At 38.0% G+C, this 12265-nt stretch overlaps 1 long non-coding RNA gene, 1 other non-coding gene and 1 pseudogene across 2 annotated transcripts; all 3 read left to right on the plus strand.

The window, feature by feature from the left end:
- The first annotated feature begins 895 nt into the window (after positions 1-895).
- On the plus strand, positions 896-2133 carry LOC104908480 (uncharacterized). The gene is made up of 3 exons (XR_007275438.2): positions 896-1046; positions 1603-1700; positions 2030-2133. It is a non-coding gene; the product is annotated as an uncharacterized LOC104908480 (transcript).
- A 3999-nt stretch (positions 2134-6132) lies between these two features.
- Positions 6133-6843, plus strand: LOC125499015 (uncharacterized). The gene is made up of 3 exons (XR_008969720.1): positions 6133-6368; positions 6598-6677; positions 6774-6843. It is a non-coding gene; the product is annotated as an uncharacterized LOC125499015 (long non-coding RNA).
- A 4128-nt stretch (positions 6844-10971) lies between these two features.
- On the plus strand, positions 10972-11085 carry LOC125499172 (small nucleolar RNA R71; annotated as a pseudogene).
- Positions 11086-12265: the final 1180 nt, after the last annotated feature.

Below are 12265 nucleotides of genomic sequence, written 5' to 3' on the forward strand. Positions count from 1 at the left end.
TTCGAAGCCTTGGACGATGCTAACTCCTCTTGCAATTTCTGGATCCTCTTCTGCGATGTCGTAAAGTCGGTAGTTAGACGCTCGTTAGCTTGCTTTATTTCGAGCATTTCTGCTCTCATTTGTTCGTACTGCCTTCGCATTTCCTCGAGGTTAGGTGTTTCTCCCATTTGACGGATTTTGAATAGTAGATGGTCTGGTTATGCCCACGGTGGGCGCCAAATTGTTTATGCTAAAATTTATCACTTATGATGAAATTAAAGTTTGTGGGACGTGTCAACCAGATGATGTAAAGTCGATGCGACAAAAGAATGCAAAGGGGAGTCAAAGGGGATGAATACACCAAGTGGTGACGCGGAAAACCCCAATGAAGATGGGTAAAAAACCGCGGGTGGTTGGAGATCCACCAAACTAATATAGTTCACTATCTTTCTTCGAGACTGATCGTCGTTTACAAGAATGCTTAGTTCACTCTAAGTCTTTTCCCAATATTGCGTAAAAAACATGTCAATGCCCTCTCCTCTCTTTTTATATGCCTTCCTTTTTTCTTGGCTTTTCCCCAACGAATACAAATAAATTCACTAATATTACTTAATCTTCCGCTTGAATCATGGGGAATCTTCTATGCTCACGCTCCAGCGTCTTAATGTTGTCCCCTTTAACGGTTGAATTTATGGCTTATAATACTCTTGCCTTATTTAGCTGGACCGTTACCATTCAATGCTTGGGTTTTTCAAAACAATCGGAGCATTTTACTATTTTAATGAAACTTCTCTATTTATTTATTCTCTTTTTTCCCTGATTTGATCATGGGAATTAGAAACCCCATACATACCCCCTTTCTCTCTCCTCTTTTCCTCTGCCTCCTATTTTATTTCTCTTCATCAACTTTGGGTTTTCTCGCCTTCTCTCTTTCGTTGTAAAGCAAGTTATCAGTTTCTTCAAATCGAGCGTCATATATCAGTAGCTTTTCGTGAACAACAACTAGCAGTTTTTTATGGAAGACGCTGCTGTAGCGATTTCAGAAGCCTCAGTTCGCCGTTCGATCGGTAAGTTTCAACAACTCTCTCTCTCTCACTTTCTCTCTCTTTTCTGCTTCAATCATGTCAATAATGGTGGATTTGTGTGCTTAGAAAAGAAATAGAGGTGCGAAGTTGATTCCTAACCTAAATGAAGTACTTATGTTCTAGTTTCGAGTCATAGATTTCCTAATCATAAGCTAGTTGTTTTTTTTAATAAGATTGATGAGAAATTAGGTTTTTTTTTATTCGGTTGTTGGTGGTTTAGCATCGTAAGCTGTTCTATGGTTTTTGAAGGTATTTTTGCAACGAATCAGAGCTTCAGGGGTTCGGAGACGCTACTGCTGTCGATTAGACATAAGGTTCCATCGCTAGAGAGTCCAGGAAGAAAGATGATATGGTTTTCACATGATTTTTTGTTGGTTTAAGTGATTTCATCTTCTTTGACAGACCTTTAAATGACATCTAACTACTCTTATGAGTTGCTGCTCGTATTTAAATTTAAAGCAAAACTCAATAATTGATGATGAGTTCCCTTCCAAAAGGAAATTGAAAAGGATTTCCCATCTTGATCTTGATAGAGAAGATTCTGACGACGTTCTTGAGGATGTTCGCCTGAAATTTAAGTGCAATCGTGTTGTTGGACTGCAACCGCTGTTAAATTTGACCATATTAGCTTGATTGGTGAGTTAAATTCGATTTAGGGTTTTGATTTTCGATTCTTATGATTCGATGTTGAAATGATTCGATTTAAGCGCACGTGGATTCAACTTCTAGCTTAATTGTAGGTTATTGTTGGCAAATCTTGTTGTTCACCTTTTCTATTGTTTGTCTGCTTCTGGGTTACTATGCAATTTGTTAGCTATCTTTATTTTATAACTTTATGGCAGTTTGACATTCTGTATTGTGTCTATTATATATATTCCCCTTTTTCCAGTTGTTACCATTGCTTAATATGATTTTCTTTTGGATTACTAGATCCATTCTATCTTAATCAAGTATATTCTTTTTAGGTACATCGTCTTGACAGAGAAAGTAGTGGGATCCTCTTGATGGGGAGGACAAAGGAGAGCGCTTCTTATCTTCAACAATGTTATCATCATTAATGTGGCAAAAACCTCTTGTCTGGTATTGATACTCATTTACACTGTTTTATTATGATTTAGATATTATGTTGTTTGAAATTGCAAATCTAACTTGAGAAGTATTTGTGGCTAAAACAGGCCTGGAATGATGCTTGTGGAGCAACTTTCATGAGATATTGGGCATTGGTTGTTGGGTCCCCTAGAGAAAAGGAAGGTGTAATATGTGCTCCTCTCACAAAGGTTTCTCTCTCAAACACACCTCTCCCTCCCTTAAAAATAAGTGTTGTTGGTGCATCTTTGTTGACGTTTAAGGTTCATGTTAATTTGACAAAAGTTTTCTGCATGTCCTTCTTGATGACGGGAAAACTTAGAGGGTCATGCTGGCTCATCCATTAGGTTTAGAAGCTTCTCAAGAAGCTATGACCGAGTATCGAGTGTTTGTCCCTATGATCAATGGGTGTTCGTGGATTGAGCTACGGCCACTTACCAGTCGGAAACATTAGGTAAATACTAGTAGAATAAATGCTATTTGCTGCGGTTAAAAAGTGCTCTATTGCTGTGGTTTTGGGCGCGCAACAATTAAGGGCGCAGCAATAGGTAATAATTATATTGCTGCGGTTTTAAACCGCAGCAATATAAAAAAATATTGCTGCGGTTTTTAGGCCAAACAACAGCAATATTGGTATTTTATATCAAAATAATACGGTATACTGCGGTTTTTTGAGAAAACCGCAGCAATAGACATTGACAAATATAAAAAAAAAATTTTTGTTTTTAAATTACTCGAGACGTAAATTTTTTGTGGGTTATAGTACCATTATTATAATATGTTGGGTAACTATAGCAATTCAGTATTACCAACCTAAAAAACACTTGAGACTGCATTACAGATGATGGTTGAAACAAATTAAAACTAACAAAGTATGAAACTACAAAATTAAGAAAATGTAATGAAAAAACTAGAAACCTAAAAATCTGAAAATAAAAAACTGAAAAAAAAACAAACAAATCTAAAATAACTACAAAAAACATAAACGAAAATAAAAACTAAAGCAAACTAAAAAATCGACAAAAAAAATAAAAAATCGAAAAAAACTACAGATAAACGAAAAACCATTCAGATCTAAAAAAGAAACAAAAACGAACGGTTGAGGGTTGTTGTTGCGAAGAAAGCATTCGAGGACGACGATGAAACTACAACATAAACGAAAAAGCATTCAGACGAACAAAAGCGAAGCGAACGAACGAAGACAAAGACAGCGGAGGAAAGATTCGAGGACGACGATGATGGCTGAAATCTTCGCTGAAATTCGACGAAGATGATGGCTGAAAAACGAATGAAAAAAATGAACGATCGACCGGCAGATGAGACGACGAACAAAAACGATTCGAGGACGACGAAGATGGCTGAAAATTTCGCTGAAATTCGACGAAGATGATGGCTGAAAATTTCACTGAAATTCGACGACGAGATGGCTGAAAACGCACTTGAGATCTGACGATGAGATGGGAAGATGATGGCAGATTGTTTGGTTTTAGGGTTTAGGTCGATGAGGAGGAGAAGAGAAGAGAGCGTAACGTTTTTTTTTTTTTTACTGATGAGGAAATGAGAGGGAGTGAGAGGAGAGAGAGTGAAGAGAGAGGGTTAACGGCTGAAAGTGAGAGGAGAGAGGGTTAAGAGAAGGAAGAATAAAACCCTAATTGGGCCGTGTATTGTGTTTTAAAACAGCCTATTGCTGCAGTTTTCTGTTGGAACCGCAGCAATAGGTTCAAATATTATTAAAAAACTAATATTTTAATATATTGCTGCGGTTCTGACTGAAAACCGCAGCAATACATCTGGTCAAAAAGTCAACTTAAGTTTGAAAATTTTCATGTTGACATCTATTGCTGCGGTTTCTAGTCGAAACCGCAGCAATATGTTTATTTTATATTTTTCTTTTCTTTTTACGTGATATATTGCTGCGTATGGGTAAAACCGCAGCAATACTACCGCAACAAATAGCAATTATTCTACTAGTGAAAATTCGTCTCTCATTCATATGATAATTGTTCTGTATTTCGGCCTCATATATCGACGTCTGGGGGCTGGAGCAAGACCCTCGTACAGCTGGGGATGCCAGTTAATCTTTCGTCCTGTTACTGTTACTGTATTATTTACAACGGTAATTAGAGAGGAAACGGATAAGCGTGATGGTGTTAGCTATTGGCTATGCAAAAAGGGGGAGAAAACAAGTTTGTTTAGGCAATGTCCATGTGTTTGTAGTTAACTGATTCACTGGTATTGATGAACTTGTTGAGTTTTTTTTTTTTTTTTTTTTTTTTTTTTGGGTTTAGACAATGTTTTTGCTTCATCATCATTCTTTGCTAATTTAACAACTTTGTAATTCTTTTTAGCCTTTTGATGGACAGTAACAGCTTAGTCATATCCTCTGTAACTAGAGAAAAGAGTACGCGTTGTATCTAGGTCTTGTTTCCTCATTATTCTCTGTCTAGTTTGATGTCTGATGAATCTGTTTTCTGTATGGGATGCAAGATTCAATGGATTATTTGAGGGGGGGGGGTACTTGTCTTTCAGTCTGTTATGTGATACAAATTCAATACATGAAGTTTTCCTTCTTTGTCTTTGTAAATATGAGCACCTACCACATTGAGTAAGTTGTCTCAAATTATTTCACAATCAATTGTCTATATTTATCTGAACTCTGAAGTAATAGTTGTCTGCCTAGTTTTTTTACAACTTTGTTCCTGTGGTTTTCGCTTGTTGTAATGTTTGTTCTCACGATTCTTTAACTTTTTAGTTCCACATATCGTCCCATGTGGTCGAACCACCTGATCTTTCTTCTTCATTCTTCTGGTATTTTCTTTTACAAGACAAGAATATATACATGAATTTTTGTTTATTAGTTTCGAATTTCGATCGAAACGAATGTTTCATTCCCTCATTGTGTGGCGAAACATAATAACAGCATTAACCAAAGATTTTGGAAAACCAATGGTTAGAAACACTGCCAGCTGCATGGGTGCGAATTATTTGCTAATTTTAGTAGCCAATTGATGCAGCTGAACATGCTGCAGTGAAGTTTCTACAGTTTATACGACATGGGATTTGCTGCATTCAGATTCTACCTTATGTCAGAATTCAATATAATGTGTTACTATAATATGAGGTTATCCGCTCCTTTAGCTTGTATTCTTTCTCTAGTATTGGTTAGGCTAATATGTTAATAATATAAGTACATAAATCTTGATTATTATAGCAACTGAACTGTTTATGTCAGTTTGTGGCGATGTTGGAATTACAAAGTCATGAGATATATGGAAAAGCCTACATATATTATGCGAGTTCCTAAAAAATCAACTCCTGAAGAGATATAGAGCTAGTATTGCCAATACTATTGAGACGACGTGTAAAGAACTTTTCTAATCTTCTGCTTCCTAATAATGTTCTAACTATAGTTCCATTATACTTAGTGAAACAATTATATGGCTGAACCTCCACCCACATTCTTCGACAGGATGTAGCTCGATTTCCGGCATGGCTTCAACTATAAGTTTTGTAGAAGGGAGCATTGATGTTTCAAGGAAAAGAATGGATGTTGAGTGCTTGGACATGCTTCAATTCCACTAGTATGGATGTCCCTGATTTTCTATGGTGCAGATTTGAATCATTTGTTTGCATATGTTGTGGTGTAAGAACATTATATTACTCTAAAATCCCAAGTATTACATTTGGAAATTTGTTATGAAAGCCATGCTTAGAGTGTATAATCATTTGCTCTAATCTTAAAAAGATCATAATTTGTTGTACTAAATCTGGTTGATTATATCATTGTTCCTTATACTGCTTATAGGGGAATTATGCTCCATATGTGAATATCCTAGGTGTGTTTGTTCTCTCTTGTGAATTCTTTTCATATGATGAATACATATCCTGATGCATGTTCTATAAATTCTGCTGACCCCTAGGAATTAAGTAGCTCAACCTTCTGTGTTCTGATTACCTTTTTTCACCTTGAAATAGGTGGGACTAGGCCAATGCTGGGTATCTTGATGCATTGAAACATCTTACGGATCTGAAAGATGAAGGTCATCTTCTTTTACTTCTTTTTCTATAACCTCAATGTTGGCAACTTTATAACTCTCAAGAACTTGAATCATTAGATGTGTAATTTCAGGAAAAATTAAGACCGTGGCTCTTACAAATTTTGATACGGAAAGGTTGCACATAATTCTTGAAAATGAGATTCCTGTTGTTAGCAACCAGGTAAGTCAGATCTGTTGGTTTAACTCTTTGACTGAGGTTATATAGAGCTCAGATCAATGGTGAACATGTGAGATTGGGGCAATTTGGTAAATCCCCTTGTGCGCTACACACCATTCGTCTATCTTGTTTAGAGTGAACTTGTTTTCCATTTAGCCTTTTGTAACTCTTTCTGCGTGCCACTTCATTATACGATGTTCAGGTCAGTACGATTAATGCCTGAACTATGTAGGTGCAACATTCACTTATCGACATGCGTCCTCAGTAGAGAATGGCAGAGCTTTGTCAGCAAACATGAGTCAAACTTATAACGTAATTCTGCACATTTTCTAATTCCCTTAATTCTTTCATCTGATTTTGATTGTTTCATTGAATATTTCCAGGCTTCTTATATGTTTGTATTTACAGGTATGGAACAGTTATGGGTGGGTTTCTATCTGAGAAATTCCTCGATACGAACTTGGCCATTCCTTTGTCAAGTATGGAACAGTTATGGGTGGGCTTCTATCTGAGAAATTCCTCGATACGAACTTGGCCAAACATGAGTCAAACTTATAACGTAATTTTGCACATTTTCTAATTCCCTTAATTCTTTCATCTGATTTTGATTGTTTCATTGAATATTTCCAGGCTTCTTATATGTTTGTATTTACAGGTATGGAACAGTTATGGGTGGCCTTCTATCTGAGAAATTCCTCGATACGAACTTGGCCATTCCTTTGTCAGAACACTTGAGTGCTTGTTGCTTACTTCAGCTATAGTTGCACCTTATTGCAGTATTTGGATTGCATTGCAGGCTGGTGCTGCAGTTTGGTGCATGGGATTCCAAAAAATCTGATGTCCTTATAACATTTAAGGAATACGTTCATATGGATATATTAGTTTACCTTAATGTTAATTGTTATTTATTTGTACTATATCTTGTATTTATGAACAAAAATATTAGAAATGAAACTTTTATTTACATGTAAATGATTATCCATCAATTTAGGATAAAAAAAGCCAAAAAAAAAAAATATATTTTTTTAAAATTTTTAGGGGCTCAAATGCTCCGGTTGTATCTTAAAAACCGGAGCATTTGTAACATAAATGCTCCGGTTTTTAAGATAAAACCGGAGCATTTGTAACACAAATGCTCCGGTTGCAACCGGAGCATTTGTAAAAGTCTCAAATGCTCGGGCGACGTCTGCTACGCGTCAAATATGGAGCATTTGTGGCCTAAAAAACCGGAGCATTTGAGGTTTTCTATACTAGTGACGTCAGATGGTATTACGTCATAGAGTCATCGCGTCATCGCGTCAATGTCATCATGTCAAAAATTCCAGCCATAATAGGTACTTCAATGCAGCATGATTGGTGTAGACAATGACCTTAGACCCAAGCAGATAGGTCCTGAACTTGTCCAGTGCATAGACCACAGCTAGAAGCTCTTTCTCCGTGGCTAGTGTCTGGCTAGCATAGTAGATGGCATCGAGGATGTTGTCTTTCCTCTGACCAAGGACAGCTCCCACAGCCTAATCGCTAGCGTCACACATGATCTCAAACGGGAGGGTCCAATCTGGAGGTCGGATGATAGGAGTAGTAATCAGAGCTTGCTTGATCCTGTTAAAAGACACTAGACACTCATCAGTAAACAGGAACGGGGAATCCTTGAGGAGCAACAGAGTAAGTGGTTTAGCAATTTTAGAGAAGTCCTTGATAAAGCGGCGATAAAATCCCGCATGACCAAGAAATCCTCTAACACCCTTAACATTCACAGGAGGGGGTAATTGCTCAATCACTTGAATTTTTGCTTTGTCCACCTGGATGCCTCCTTCATAAATAATATGACCAAGTACCACTCCTTCAGTAACCATGAAGTGGCACTTCTCCCGGTTCAATACAAGGTGGACATCCTCACATCTTTTTAGTACTTTAGCCAGATTCAGCAAACATGCATCAAAATCAATGCCATACACACTAAAGTCATCCATAAATACTTCCATGATGGACTCAATAAACTCTGAAAATATGGCCATCATACAACGTTGGAAGGTAGCAGGGCATTACATAGGCCAAAGGGCATCCTTCGATATGCAAAGGTACCATAAGGACATGTAAAGGTGGTCTTCTCCCGGTTAACTGGGTGGATAGGAATTTGGAAGAAACCAGAATAGCCATCTAGATAACAAAAATGAGAATGAAAAGCTAGACGTTCCAACATCTGATCAATGAAGGGAAGGGGAAAATGGTCTTTCTTAGTGGCAACATTTAATTTCCTATAATCAATGCACATACGCCACCTAGTAACTACTCTTGTAGCAATTAATTCATTTTTCTCATTTTTAACTACAGTAGTACCGCCCTTTTAGGAACCACTTGAACTGGACTCACCCACTTAGAATCAGAAATAGGATAGATAATCCCAGCATCAAGCAATTTCATAACCTCTTTTTTGACAACTTCCTGCATATTCGGGTTCAAACGACGCTGACCTTGTATACTAGGACGATGATCATCCTCAAGATGAATTTTATGCATGAAAAGTCAGGGCTTATGCCTTTCAAATCATCAATATTATATCCAATGGCCTTTTTATGTTGTTGCAAAATAGACAAAAGTTGGGACATTTGACCATCATTTAATGCAGCACTAACAATCACAGGGCAATTTTCAGAGTCATCCAGAAAAGCATATCACAGAGAAGGGGGAAGGGGTTTCAGTTCAGGTTTCTTTACCTCTACCGGTTGAGTAGCACATACTAACCGTTCGTCCTCGTGAGTGGTAATACCTTCAAGCTCGACACAGGTAAAAGCTACTTCCCAAGCATCCACGTCAGTAGTCCGGATACTATCATCACCTGTGGAAGAGGTAAAACAAAGCAAAGCCTCCAAAGAATCCCGCAGAAGGGATTGAGGCATGTCATCATTAACCAGCACACCAATGACATCGATTCTATAACAGGCTTCCTCTAGCATAGGTTTTTTCAAAGCATTGGTTAAACTAAAGTCACCTTATCATCCCCCACAGTCAAAGTCAATTTCCCATTTTTAACATTTATGACAGCTCCAGCAGTATGAAGGAATGGTCTCCCTAAAATGATTGGGATTTGAGTATCCTCTTCCATGTCAAGCACAACAAACTCCACAGGAATATAAAATTTACCTACCTCACAGGAACGTCCTCTAAGATACCTAGGGGGTATTTAACAGACGTCAGCCTTTGAAGAGTAATGTTGGTACATTTTAAATCTCTCATGTCAAGCTTTTTGCAAACAGTCAAGGGCATGACACTAGCACCTAAATCACATAAGGCTTTGTCAATAAATATGGTGCCAATATTACAAGGGATGGAGAAACTCCCCGGATCTTTCAATTTAGGAGGGGATTGATTTTGCAAAAGACCACTACATTCTTCAGTAAAGGCAACAGTTTCTACTGCATTAAAGGCTCTTTTCCTAGTCAAAATTTCCTTCAAAAATTTAGCATATGCAGGTACTTGAGTAATGAGTTCAGTAAAGGGACAGTTACCTGAAGATTCTTCACTACCTCCATAAACTTACCAAGTTGGTGATCCAGCTTATTCTTTGATAGACGAGTGGGGAATGGTACCTTTATCGCAGGAGTGGTGGAGGAATTTTTTTCAGGTACTATCTGCTTCTCTGCATTTGTGTTGGTAGTAGCCTCAGGAGCTGACGAAGTTTCATGACGTCTGCATTTTTTTCTGGCTCAACCGGACCATCCTTAGGCATTGGGGGACCATCATAATGTATTTCCACTCCTAAGAGTGATGGCATTGGCAGTGTCCCTTGGTTGCATTGATTGTGAAGGTAAGGCCCAGGTGGCCTACTAGCAGAAGAACTAGCCAACTAGGCTAGTTGAGTCTCCAACATCTTGTTATGCGTGCCCAAATTTTCCAGTTGAGCTTTTGTGTCAGCTTGAAAAGCATTGAACCCTTTTTGCATCTGGAACATCATATTCTTCAACTCTGTCATGGCTGGTCAGCAGTAGGAGCAGGCTGTTGAGGTGCTTGATTTCTCTGAAAACTAGGTGGAGCTTGTTGTGGAGGTTGGTATTGTTGACCTTGTTGTTGAGGCGGATATGGTTGTTGAGGTTGAGGGTTCAACACATTAGTACTCCTATATGAGAGGTTTGGATGATGTGTTAACCCAGGATTATAGGTGTTGGAATATGAATTGAACTGGTTCCTCGGTTGTGACTGGAAAGCATTGACGGCCTCACAGTTATTTCCAAGCGCATGACACTCTTGAGAGTTGTGCCCAGATATTCCACAAGCATCACATATATGCACATTATAGTTAGAAGCACTAGCCATCGCATTAACACTCATGTGTGAGGAATCATTACCTAACTACAGGGAATCAATCTTTTGAGTTAAAGCAACTAGTTGCCTAGAATATAAGGAAATGGCTTCAACATCATGTTTACCTCCCTTTTTCAAAGAGGAACGAATAGTAGATGCTTGATTAGATGCTAGCTTCTCCAAAAGTTCATACCATTCCTCAATTGCTTTATCCATGAAGAACCCACCAGATGCTCCATCAATTACCCATCGTGTATCTGCATCAACTCTAGTGTAGAAAATCTGACACAAGTACCACTGGTCCAACCCATGATGAGGACATAGATGCTGTAGATCCTTGAACCACTCCCAAGCTTCATACAGAGACTCACCAGGATCTTGGGTGAAAGTAACTATGACATGTCTCATATCTGCAGTTTTCTGGTAAGGGTACCACTTGATAAGAAAAATCTTGGAAAGTTATGGCCAGGTGGTGATGGTGGAAGGCAGCTTATTATACCAGAACAAAGCTTTATCGCGCCGAGAGAAACCAAATAGGACGAGTTTCATCTCATCAGGAGTAACACCAGCTTGCTTCTGAGTAGCACAACTGATGCGAAATTGAACTCCTCTCACGTGTGTGTTTAGAAGAACCAATAACACAATGCAGCGGAAAACAGACGAATAATGGATATAGACTTTTAGTAGAAAGAAACGCTCTTAAAACTAAAAGAATTGTTTGATAAACACAACTCAATGAAGAAGGGTGTTTAGGATAGTATGAATTACAAGCTAAAAGACTCCTCCTTAAGCTCTTAATTCGGTTTCAATTAAAGAAGTGAATCTCCACTCTCTTCTCTAATCAAAGGTTTTTAATTAACAAAACTAGTGAATCACTCTGTAATCTTGTTAATTGGATTGAAATACTTGTAGTTTTACCTCCCAAGTAGTTCGTGCAATGATAGAACATAAAACACTCGGTTTTAAGTCCTTCATACAGCCTTTAGAGATCATTGCTTTTAAAGATATATCATTTGGTTGCCTTCCACTATTTAAGCCCTTAATTCCCTTCTTAATCCACAAGATTAACCATATCCATAGATTAAAAAGACCTACAAACATCTTTGGACTAATAAGGCCTTTCCATTTCGCATCATACTCGCCTTGTTGGGACAAAATTCGACCTCGAATTTTGTTGTTGGAGCTTGAAGGTTGTGCATAGTCTTTCTTGGTCACCTCCATGCTCTCTAGAATTGATGCCGCATAATTTTGTTGTGGTAGGTTTGGTGGTAGTTGTTCTATGACAACAACCTCCAATAAGACTTCCCTCAAATCAGGATTTTCTACCTCCACCCCCTCATTTGTTTGTGCATCCAATTCATATGCACTCTCGTCTTCTTCTTCTGGACCATAGACTTTACTTTCACCTTCATATTGTTGCATCTCTATTTCTTCAGTCATCTTCTCCATGGAAAGTTGTTGTGCCTTTTCTTCTTGCATTTGCTGCTTGAAGAATTGTACCTTTTGTGTAGCTTCTTGCACTCGTGCAAAAGCTTCTTTAAGACCCAAAGGTAATTCTAATGTAGCAACTAGTTCATCCATATTAATAACAATACAAG

This window comes from Beta vulgaris, chromosome 6 (assembly GCF_026745355.1).
Source record: "Beta vulgaris subsp. vulgaris cultivar EL10 chromosome 6, EL10.2, whole genome shotgun sequence".
NCBI lineage: Eukaryota > Viridiplantae > Streptophyta > Magnoliopsida > Caryophyllales > Amaranthaceae > Beta > Beta vulgaris.